Consider the following 9,899-nt stretch of genomic DNA (forward strand, 5'->3'; position numbering starts at 1 on the left):
TTCTCCCATTCCTTTCAACCTTAGAGCGTCTATTTTGTATCCTGTTCATATTTCTATGACGATGCTTCTCCTTTCACCGTGGACTTTGGCAGAGCACATACATCATTCCAACTTTTGTGAGAATGCTTCTTTGATTGTGCTTTCCTCTTATATTTCCAATTTCCTCTTATCCTTACAGTTTCTTTCACTTGCTCCAGTTCCTGTGGTAGTCAGCCAATTAAAATATGTCAAGCTGTCAAAGTTGGTTTCCTTCAGCATGCAAAATCAGCAGAGTATTTTGTTGTTGGGCAAGAAGTTACTAGTCCTTTGCATTTATGAGTGTGGCATTAAATGTATATTCTATCAGCCTTGTCTGGATCAAGACAGCTAGTGTAACAATTGTCCTGATAAACTGAGATAATATGTTCTGTGGTACAATGACACAATCGTGACACAGAAATATTTTTCTCTCAACAGCAAGAATAGAAAAAATTTTCATTTAGTAATATTGGAGTACTACTAGTATTAGAAATACTAGTAATTGAGGTGATTTGTAATTAAAAGTACAATGTGCTGGTTATACAACAATCTTCTGTAGAATCACTTCCATAAAAATTAGTAGCACAGAATTTGTAAACACTTAAGAATAAATGCATGATGGGCATTAGATTTATATTCATAAATCTTAGAAAAAGACTTAAAATACACCAATAATTCGAGGGCCCTAAGAATTGACAATTATTTACTTGCTGATTTAATAGCAACTCTCTGCTGTTAAGTGGTGTCTGTGCTTACATCAGATCATAAAAGCAAACAAAGGCACGGACAAAGTAATGTCCACATGCAAAAGTATCCATAAGAAACAGGGAGACTATAACCCAAGGGTACAAGTGGACATTTGACAGCAGAGAAGGAGCAGTGGTGCTACAGTAGTATGCAAAGCAATAAGAGGGAAGTGAAGTTCAGAAAAGGAACTCAGTATATCCCATGCATGATAATTTCACAAAGATCATTGCCTGAACTTTGAGCTTAACTGGAAATAAGCCATGGGGGAATTGGAGACTTTCCAAAGCCAAGAAACATGATTGCAGATTGCTTCAAACATTTTACCATAAAGGGCAGTGCACACACGCAAGAGTATGTTAAACACATACAGACACAAAGAGGAACCCGTGAGATGTGTGCTGTGTTACACAGCAAAAGCCTGTGGGGTCACCAAAGAGTTTGCCGGCTTCCCCTCGATGACTCGTTCTCACAAATAACCTTTGTACGCCTAGAGTGACATTGTGCTTTGGCTTTTATGTCACTTGCCTCTTTTCATATAGCTATATTAAGTGTATGTCTTTTAATAACATAATTAGTTTGCTAGCTTTGAAATTTACATAAGTTTTAAATTCAACACTCTCCGCATTGTTTTCTACAAAGTTAGAACAATACTTTCTTTCAGAGGCCCTCCTTCATCCACTAAGTAGGAATTTATATATAGTTTATTCAGCTTTTTGAAAACTTCAGTGTAAGAACAGAAACTTTGAAATTGCTAGAGTAAAATATAAGAGAAACGTTTTAAGATGACTTTCTGTGTAGAAATTTAGTAACTCATTGGAAAAAAAAAAACAGTAGGAACTGCACATAGGATTGCAGCAAGGAAAAATCCAACCTAGCAAAGGAAACAAATATCAGAGTAAGAGTGGGGAAAAGAAAAAAAAAAAAAAAAAAACACTTCTCGCTAATTAAAAAAAAATGTGTGACAAGACATTTCCTGGGGAGATACAGCACACACATCTACTAACTCCAGATAGAGAACCCACAACAGATGAAAGCATGGATCCCACCAAAATCCAACTTGGTGAACCAGTGGATCTTATCAGGGTTACTTACAGCAATATGGGTAAGAAGTTACAGGAACAGAACTGACACAAAGACAGCTCCATCACCAGCATCCACCACAACATAAAGGCCAGCTCACAAAGTCAGAAACCTGAAGTACACTGCACAGCCTGCAGGTAGCTTACTTCCCACATTTGGACATCACCTTTCCTGGTGGGTCTGCTGTTTGCAGACTCATCCAGGAAGCTGGCTGATTTCTCTTCCTTCCTGTCCTGCTCTCAGAGTTTTCCCTGAAGGTTGGCTCCCCTGTGACTGGTTTTCATTAGGCTTTACTGCTTATTCTTAGGAAGGAGGAACCTAGTTAGTCTTACGAGTTGCAAGGAGTTCTTGAAGCTATTTTCAATTGTTTACATTCTATCTTAAGGAGCTTCCCTGGCAGATGGAATGTTTGAGTCTTGGAGGAAACTGCTACACAACACAAGACTAAACATTGCTGTCAGTTTTCACTTATGTTTGGAATGTAGATTTAAGAAAATTTTTACATGGCATGAAAGTAGAACAAGAAGAGAGAGGGAGCCAAAAGGAGGACTGGGGCAGATAATAAAGGCAAACAATGAAGTTAATATGATCAAAGTACATTATATATATGTTAAAATTCCAGAATAAAATATATCATTATGAAAAATTAATATATGCTAATAAAAATTAATTACAAGGTTTATTGATAGATAAAATACATTTACCTAATGTATTATTTATTTACTTTTATTTTTAATCATAAATTTTTTTAATGATAATTTTTTTACGTTACATCTTGATTGTAATGCCCTCACTATTATCTTCCTGTTCCACCCTCCCTCTTCCACCCTATTCCCCTCCCTACATCTCTCAGTAGTGGGTCCTCTTTCCCCACATTCTGACCAAAGACTATCAGGTTTCATCTGGATAGCCTGCATCCTATTCCTCTGTGTTCCCACAGGGTCTCTCAGCCAAAGGGTAGCAATTAAATTGTGGGCACCAGAGTTCGTGTCAGAAGCTATCTCTCATTCTCCCCTCCTCTTCTCCATGTGGAGAATAAGCTGTCAATCAGCTATATCTAAAAGGTGGGGTCTAAGTTCTCTGCTTGCGGTGTTCTTGGTTGGTACATATGTTTATGCAGGACCCATTGGACCCAGATCTGTCAGACTTGATAATCTCCTTGTGGGGCTTTGGATATTCCCCCTCCTTCCATACCCCATCTCTTCCTTACAACTCGTGTCTCTCAACCAAGAGTCTGGCTTTGAGTGTTGGTATCTGTCTTGATCCCCTGCTGTGTAGAGTCTCTCATAGGACTTCTATCTTGGGCTAATATCCTCTTATAAATGACTATATACCATGAATGTCTTTCTGGGTCTGGCTGAACTCACTCAGGATGATCTTTTCTAGTTCTATCTATTTGCCTGCAAATTTCAAGATTTCCTTGTTTTTAATAGCTGAGTACTCCACTGTATAAATGTACCACAGTTTTTTTTTTTTTATCCATTCTTCTGTTGAGGGACATCTAAGCTGTTTCCAGATTCTGGCTATTATGAATAAGGGTGCTATGAACGTAGTTGAGCAAATGTCCCTGTTGTAAGGTTAGAGCGTCTTTAGGGTATTTGCCCTGGAGTGATATAGCTGAGTATTGAGGTAGCATTATTCCCAATTTTCTGATAAATAGCCAATGTGCCTGCAAAAATATAATTGAGTTTGTTTTGTATTGGCCAGCTACTCCTGACCACAATATGTCTCCCATGCTTTGTACTCCTCCGTACCTCTATCTTCTTTCTCTTCATATCTTCTTACTGGTCCCAGCTTTTCTCATATAGTCCCACCTTTGCTTTCACGTTTTATATTTTATGTCTCAATTGTGGATATGCAATACAGTATGTGATGTCTGTCTTTTTGAATCACGCTTATTTTGCTTAACAGTTCTATTTTTTTTCATGAAAATGGTGTGATTTTTATTTTATGCCTGAGTATTACATTGTTTATATATCCTAAATTTAGAAAAAGTCTATCCACTAATTCTATGACATGTCTGTTGTATATAGAACTGCAACAAATATCCAAGCACAAACATTTTCTCAGGTATTTATCTAGTTGTGAGATAGCTAGATTTCAAAGCAATTGAATTTTTAAGGCTTTAAAAGAATCTCCATAATGATTTCTGTAGTGTATGCACCAATTTATATTCCCCAAATAGTCTTTAATAGTTCATTTTGCAAGGTATTCTTGCCAACACTTTTGGAGGTTTGATTTCTTTTGAAGACAATTTTAATTGGCTGGGATGAATCTCATTGCAGTTTAGTTTATATTTCCCTGATGGCTAAGGATGCTAATTATTTTTCAAGCCGGGTGGTGGTGGTGCACGCTATTAATTCCAGTACTTAGGAGGCAGAGGCTGGTGGATTTCTGTGAGTTCCAGGCCAGCCTGGTCTACAGAGAGAGTTCAGGAAAGCCAAGGCTACACAGAGAAATCATGTCTCGAAAAGAACTCAAAACAAAGCAAAAAGCAAAACAAAACAAAAAACCCAAAACACAACAAAAAACCCTCTCTTTTCAATTTTTCCATTTGCTGATTGAATTATTTGATATTATAATATTCAACTTTTGAGGTATTTACATATTTTTCAAATAAAGAGCTTATATATATATATATATATATGTTCATTCTGAAGATTCTGTCATTGGGTTTATTTCCTCTGCTATATGGAAGTAAGTTTACTTCACTTAATACTGTTTGTCAACCCATGCTTTTGGAGTCTTATTCAGAAAGTCATTTTCTATGCCTGTAGCTTTACATTTTTTTTCATTTCATTTTCTCTATTAGTATCAAAATCTCCAATGTATATTTTGGTGACTGAACAAAATAACATGGCCATAATAACGTGGATTTACTTTTCAGTGCCTTGTTTAATTCCATTAGTTTGTATATCTGGTGCAGTTACATGCTATTTTTATTACTGTGATTCTGCATATAATTTGAAATCAAGTATTATAAATTTTATAATATTGATCTTTTGTTTAGGAGCTCTTCCTCTACCTCGATTACTTTGTGGTTTACACATGAGTTTAGGATTATTTAGCAACTGTGATAGGGATTGCACTAAATATGTAAATTACTTCATAATGAAGTTAAGGTTCCACACAACACAGGAAACAACAATCACAATGAAGCATTGGTCTTTAGAATAAAAAGAAAACACCCCTTACTAGGAATTTATCTGACAAGAGGTAACCATGTGATGGTTAACATTGATTGTCAACTTCACAGAATAACCTGGGAGATGGAACTCCTAGTCTGCCCACTGGGAAACTATATAATATAATTGAAATGGAATCATCTACCCACTGGTGTGACATAAAGGCATGGTAGCAATTTTCAGCTGTATAAATGAAAGAAAAAGAAGTCTTAGTTGCTACTCTGTCCATAATCGTGGAACAAGTAGATATGTTGCTTACCTACTAAATGGCATAATCTGTGCATATTCTCATTATAGAGGGGATAGTGAGGTCACTTGGGCTTCTACCATAATAGTATTTGTGCCATCTATGACCACAGAACCCTCCTCATGATAACTATTTCCCAAGACACCATGATTTCACACTATATTAATTTGTTTCCCCATATGAATTTGAAAGGAGAATGGTGATAATATTTGTATTCTAACATGCTTTTTGCTTATTACTTTCTTTGACTGCAAAATCATTTACTTTGATTAGAAAATGTGAAAAATCTTCAATATGTTGTTGAGTACAATATTCCATTATTCATTTCTTCTATTAAGATTACATAATCGCCCTTTTGCAGTTTCCTTGAAGCCAGTTTTGTTTTTGGTTGTACAAAGGAGTATGTTCTTTCAAGACCAGGACTGTTTCTTACTCATTTTACCATTTTGTGACCAGAGAGAGTTTCTATGTATACTAGACACTGTTCATTGAATACATTGTTCTTTCATGTGTGTAAGATGCACTCATTTATAAACTTATGTGGTAAACTTAACTGAACTCTAGAAAGTGAAATTCCCAAGTGGCTATTTTAGACTTCACTGTTCAGAGTGATCACAGAAACTCTATACAGAGGTCAGCATCTAAGTTATACCCTATAGGGCAAACTATGCCTGGATTCTCATTTATTTGAACTTGAGTTCTGTCAGATTTCAGAGAATAAAGAGATTTGGAATCAGCCAGTTCTGGGACTTCTGTGGTATGTGTTTCACTAAGAAATTTGTCTAAAATTTATGTGAAGCTAATATTTCCTCCAGGCCATAAAAATATACCAAGCTAGTTTGAAAGGGTAAGGGGTAAAAAGAATAGCGATCCTAGTAAAATATTTGGTAGATTCTAATGGTAAACATCTCCAGCAATTCCAGGTGTTCCTCTTCTTACATGGGCAAAGATGAGGCTGATCCCACAGAGCTGTCTTTCAAAGTGAAGAGAAATCATAGCTAAGATACAGCACTGCATAGAAAGGACATAAAATAAGAGCTGTGTGATCCAAAGAGAATTCTGGTTTTACATCTCATAGATTATTTAGAAAAATAGATGAATATGAAATTCTGGGTTTAAACATTTACAGACTCTTGTAGCTTTCTGTCTTGCTCTCAAACACACAGCTCTTGGTATGAAATTATTTCTAATATTTTATTGAACAAAAACTACTCTGAATGACTATATTGATAACATGTATTTTGTTAAATAGAATCTCCAGATAGAAAGATGTAAAGAGCATGTTTCAATATCAATCAATTAGTAGAAAGAAAAATACTATATGGGTTACTGTTGTTAGTTACACTGGGATACAGGGGGACAATGCACAATTCCAGTATGGATTATTGTAATTTTATTTTTAGAAGGTTTGTCATGCTGATGATTGCGTTTTTTTCTAACGACTTAAATAGGATCCATTTCTTCTCCTTTTGTTAATATATTCTAGGCAATATAGCTTTAAAAATAGCATCTTTAAATTTTTTAGCTCAGAATTACATGCTGCCTAGTAATTTAACTTCATGAAAATTAACTATTTTTAGTCCACAATGTACAGAATGCATCATTACTATTGAGATGTATCAGTGAAAAAAGCAGCAAAAAATAAATATGATTATTTGATGTCTATAATCTAGAAATCATAGATAGAAGTGAAAATAATAAATAGGTAAAATATACTTACATGTGAAGTGGAAATGAATGCTATAAAAAGAAAAGGACCCCCCACCCCAAAACAAAACAAAATAAAAAACCAAAACAAAAACACAGAGCAAGTTAAAAGGAAAGATTTTTGGATATTTAGGATAGAGATCCTGCCCTTAGAGGCCTTGTGGGTGTGGCTACTGTGTCACACGTGTGTCAGCAGGCATCAGAGAGAAGAAAGGCTGTCTGAGATTAGTGTTTTGACCTGTGAACATGTGAATGATTACTAGCCTAGCATACCCTGAAAAATCTAGCAGGAGACAACCACCAACCCAGCTCTGCACAGACTTTTATGGGCTCCCAGGGTAGGATGCAAGCCAGAGACTAGAAACATCCTGCCTAGAGCTGCAGGTTCTAGGCAGGAGTGAGTATGACATAGAAGATGCTCACTTGGGGCCACTCAAGGTGACCCTGGCAAGGAGCAAGCCTGAGAAACCACCAGACCATGACCATGAGGCCCAGAGAGGGAGCTAGCCGGAGATGATCACCAGTCCAGTGCTACACAGGCTTTGAGGGGGAATGACCATGCCCAAGATGACTCCAGCCTGGTGCCATAATGCACATTGGGTCATAGCTCTCCTGAGACCACTCCTGAGATGACCCCAGACATTCAGAGGCCCTGGGTAACTCTTACCAAGAGGAGCAAGTAAGTGGTGGAAAATGGAAGAGAAAGAATAACAGAAAGATGTGTGCACATTGAAAAGAGGCAGAACTGGAGACTCGATGGTAGAAAGAAACAGCCTGATATGAGCAACAGGGGTCTGTTACCACCAAAGGCCAGGGAGATATTCTTGGTCTGGGACATTTGCTGATGTCTGAGAGTGCTGTAGACCTGGCCCTACCCCTTACCTGGGTATCTTGGGAGAAATGGCCTTAGGGGAATGAAAGCAGGAGATCTGACCCCCACCCCTAGGCAGCTACAGTACTCTGAAAAGCAGCCCCAATACAGTAAACGCTAGTGTGTCAACCCTGAGGTATGAGCACAGGAGAGCTGGCCCTGCCACTACTCTCCCATGTGGTGGCATGGACAAGAGTGAGATACTACTCTCCTTTCCACTAGCTCCTCACTACCTAGGGCAGGTGGAAGACATGGCCATGGGGTCATGAGAGCAGGGGAGTTGTCCCTACCCCTTACCAGCCACAACACTCGGTAAAGCAGGCCCTGCACCTCACCTAAGCAACAGAGAAGGGCTGTTCCTGGATGTAGGGCTTCAGGGTGAGCCAGTCCGAGGGCATGAACATAGAGGACCTGACCCTGTCTCTTATCTGCTGTGCGGTGGCATCTGTGAGGGAGAGATCCCACGACTTTTTACCCTCACCATGTGTGGCAGATGAGAGGGCTGGTCCTGATGGAGTCATGAGAGCAGGAGTGCTGTCCCTGTCCCTCACCCGCTGCCACACTCAGGAGAGCAGTCACCACATCTCCCCTGGACAATGCAGCAGAGCTGACCCTGATGGCCAAGGGCACATGAACCAGCTCTGAAGATGTGAGAGCATGGGGCAGCTGTCCCCATAACTCATATGTGGTTCACAGGCAAAGGAATGATGCCCTCTTCTCTTTCATCCCTCACCACCTGTGGTAGGTGGGAGAGCTGGCCATGGGGTCATGAGAGTGATAGAACTTGACATGTCCATTACCAGGTGCAGCACATGAGACAGTGGGCCTTGGACCTTGTCTGGGCAGCAGGGTAGAGCTGGTCCTGGTTGTGGAGGTTGCCTGCTAGTTGGCCCCAGGATGTGAAAGGTGGAGGGCCAATGAGCTAACCAGATCAGACACCTCTCAGGCCCAGCTCCAGGGTTTTGAATTGGCTCACTCCAACATCTACCCCATGGATGAACTGCTGGAGTGTATGAAGGGCTTAGTCCTATAGATCCAAATCTACAGGATCTCCATGAGACAAAATAACCACAGGATATCTGAGAGGAGTCCCACTGAGGTTTCAGAATTAATAGAGTAGCAGAGGCCAGAGGCCCCATAGCAGACCAAGGAATCATTGTAAGAATCAGTTGCAAGCAAACAAGTATGGACAAAAGGGTATAGTGTGGGACACATTGTGACACACTATAGCCTCCACAATGAGATTTGTTTTACTGTGTTGCAGAAGAGGTTTCAAGAATGGAGGGTGGGTAATATGGTAGGGGAAGTTATATGGGTTTGGGGTGCATGATGTGAAATTCTCTAAGAAGCACCAAAAGGTTTTGGGTTTGTTGTTGTTGTTGCTGTTGTTTTGATGTTTTTTGTTTGTCTTTTTTTTAAAGGGATATCTAGGTAAATTTGAGCATTCAGGGTCAGTACTGGGAAAGCCAACTGGCTTGTATCATGCAAGGGAGTTAGTTATACAGGTTAATGTAAGAAGGGCCTGATTGATAATGGGAATATGCAACATGCCCACTTTGGAGTTTCTGGATTGTTCCATGGAAAACTTTTAACTACAAAACAAAACTCTGTAGACAATCTCTGAATTTTCAGTGTGCTTTTGGGAGTTTAGTACCAAGATATTTTCATCTTAGTGCTGCACTTTTATACTTTACAATTGAACATCTATTTGTTGAGTCCAGTGATACTTCTTTCTAACATATCACTAAATTTTCTTAAAGAATTAGAGAGTTCAATGATACAAAACTAGCTACTAGTATGTCAGGAGTCCTTCCACACTCAGAGTGTGTGTGTGTGTGTGTGTGTGTGTGTGTGTGTGTGTGTGTGTGTGTGTGCACGCACACATGCATGTGCATGTGTGGTGATAAATTTGATCTTTTTATTATCTAACCATTCATTATAGACAAACCTCATACTTAAAATCGATTACCAGTTAGCTATGGTTATAGAAAAAGTGAAGAAGGTTCTCTTTGTAGAATGTATTAGTCATGTTTACAGCATCCTA

The 9,899-nt window shown here is 38.8% G+C and overlaps 1 non-coding gene across 1 annotated transcript; it reads left to right on the forward strand.

Moving 5' to 3' along the window:
* The first annotated feature begins 7,126 nt into the window (after window positions 1-7,126).
* LOC127211130 (small nucleolar RNA SNORA17) lies at window positions 7,127-7,256 on the forward strand. Its single transcript, XR_007833405.1, has one exon. It is a non-coding gene; the product is annotated as a small nucleolar RNA SNORA17 (small nucleolar RNA).
* The last annotated feature ends 2,643 nt before the right edge of the window (window positions 7,257-9,899 follow it).

The sequence above is a fragment of the Acomys russatus genome, chromosome 28, assembly GCF_903995435.1.
Source record: "Acomys russatus chromosome 28, mAcoRus1.1, whole genome shotgun sequence".
NCBI classification, from domain to species: Eukaryota; Metazoa; Chordata; class Mammalia; order Rodentia; family Muridae; genus Acomys; species Acomys russatus.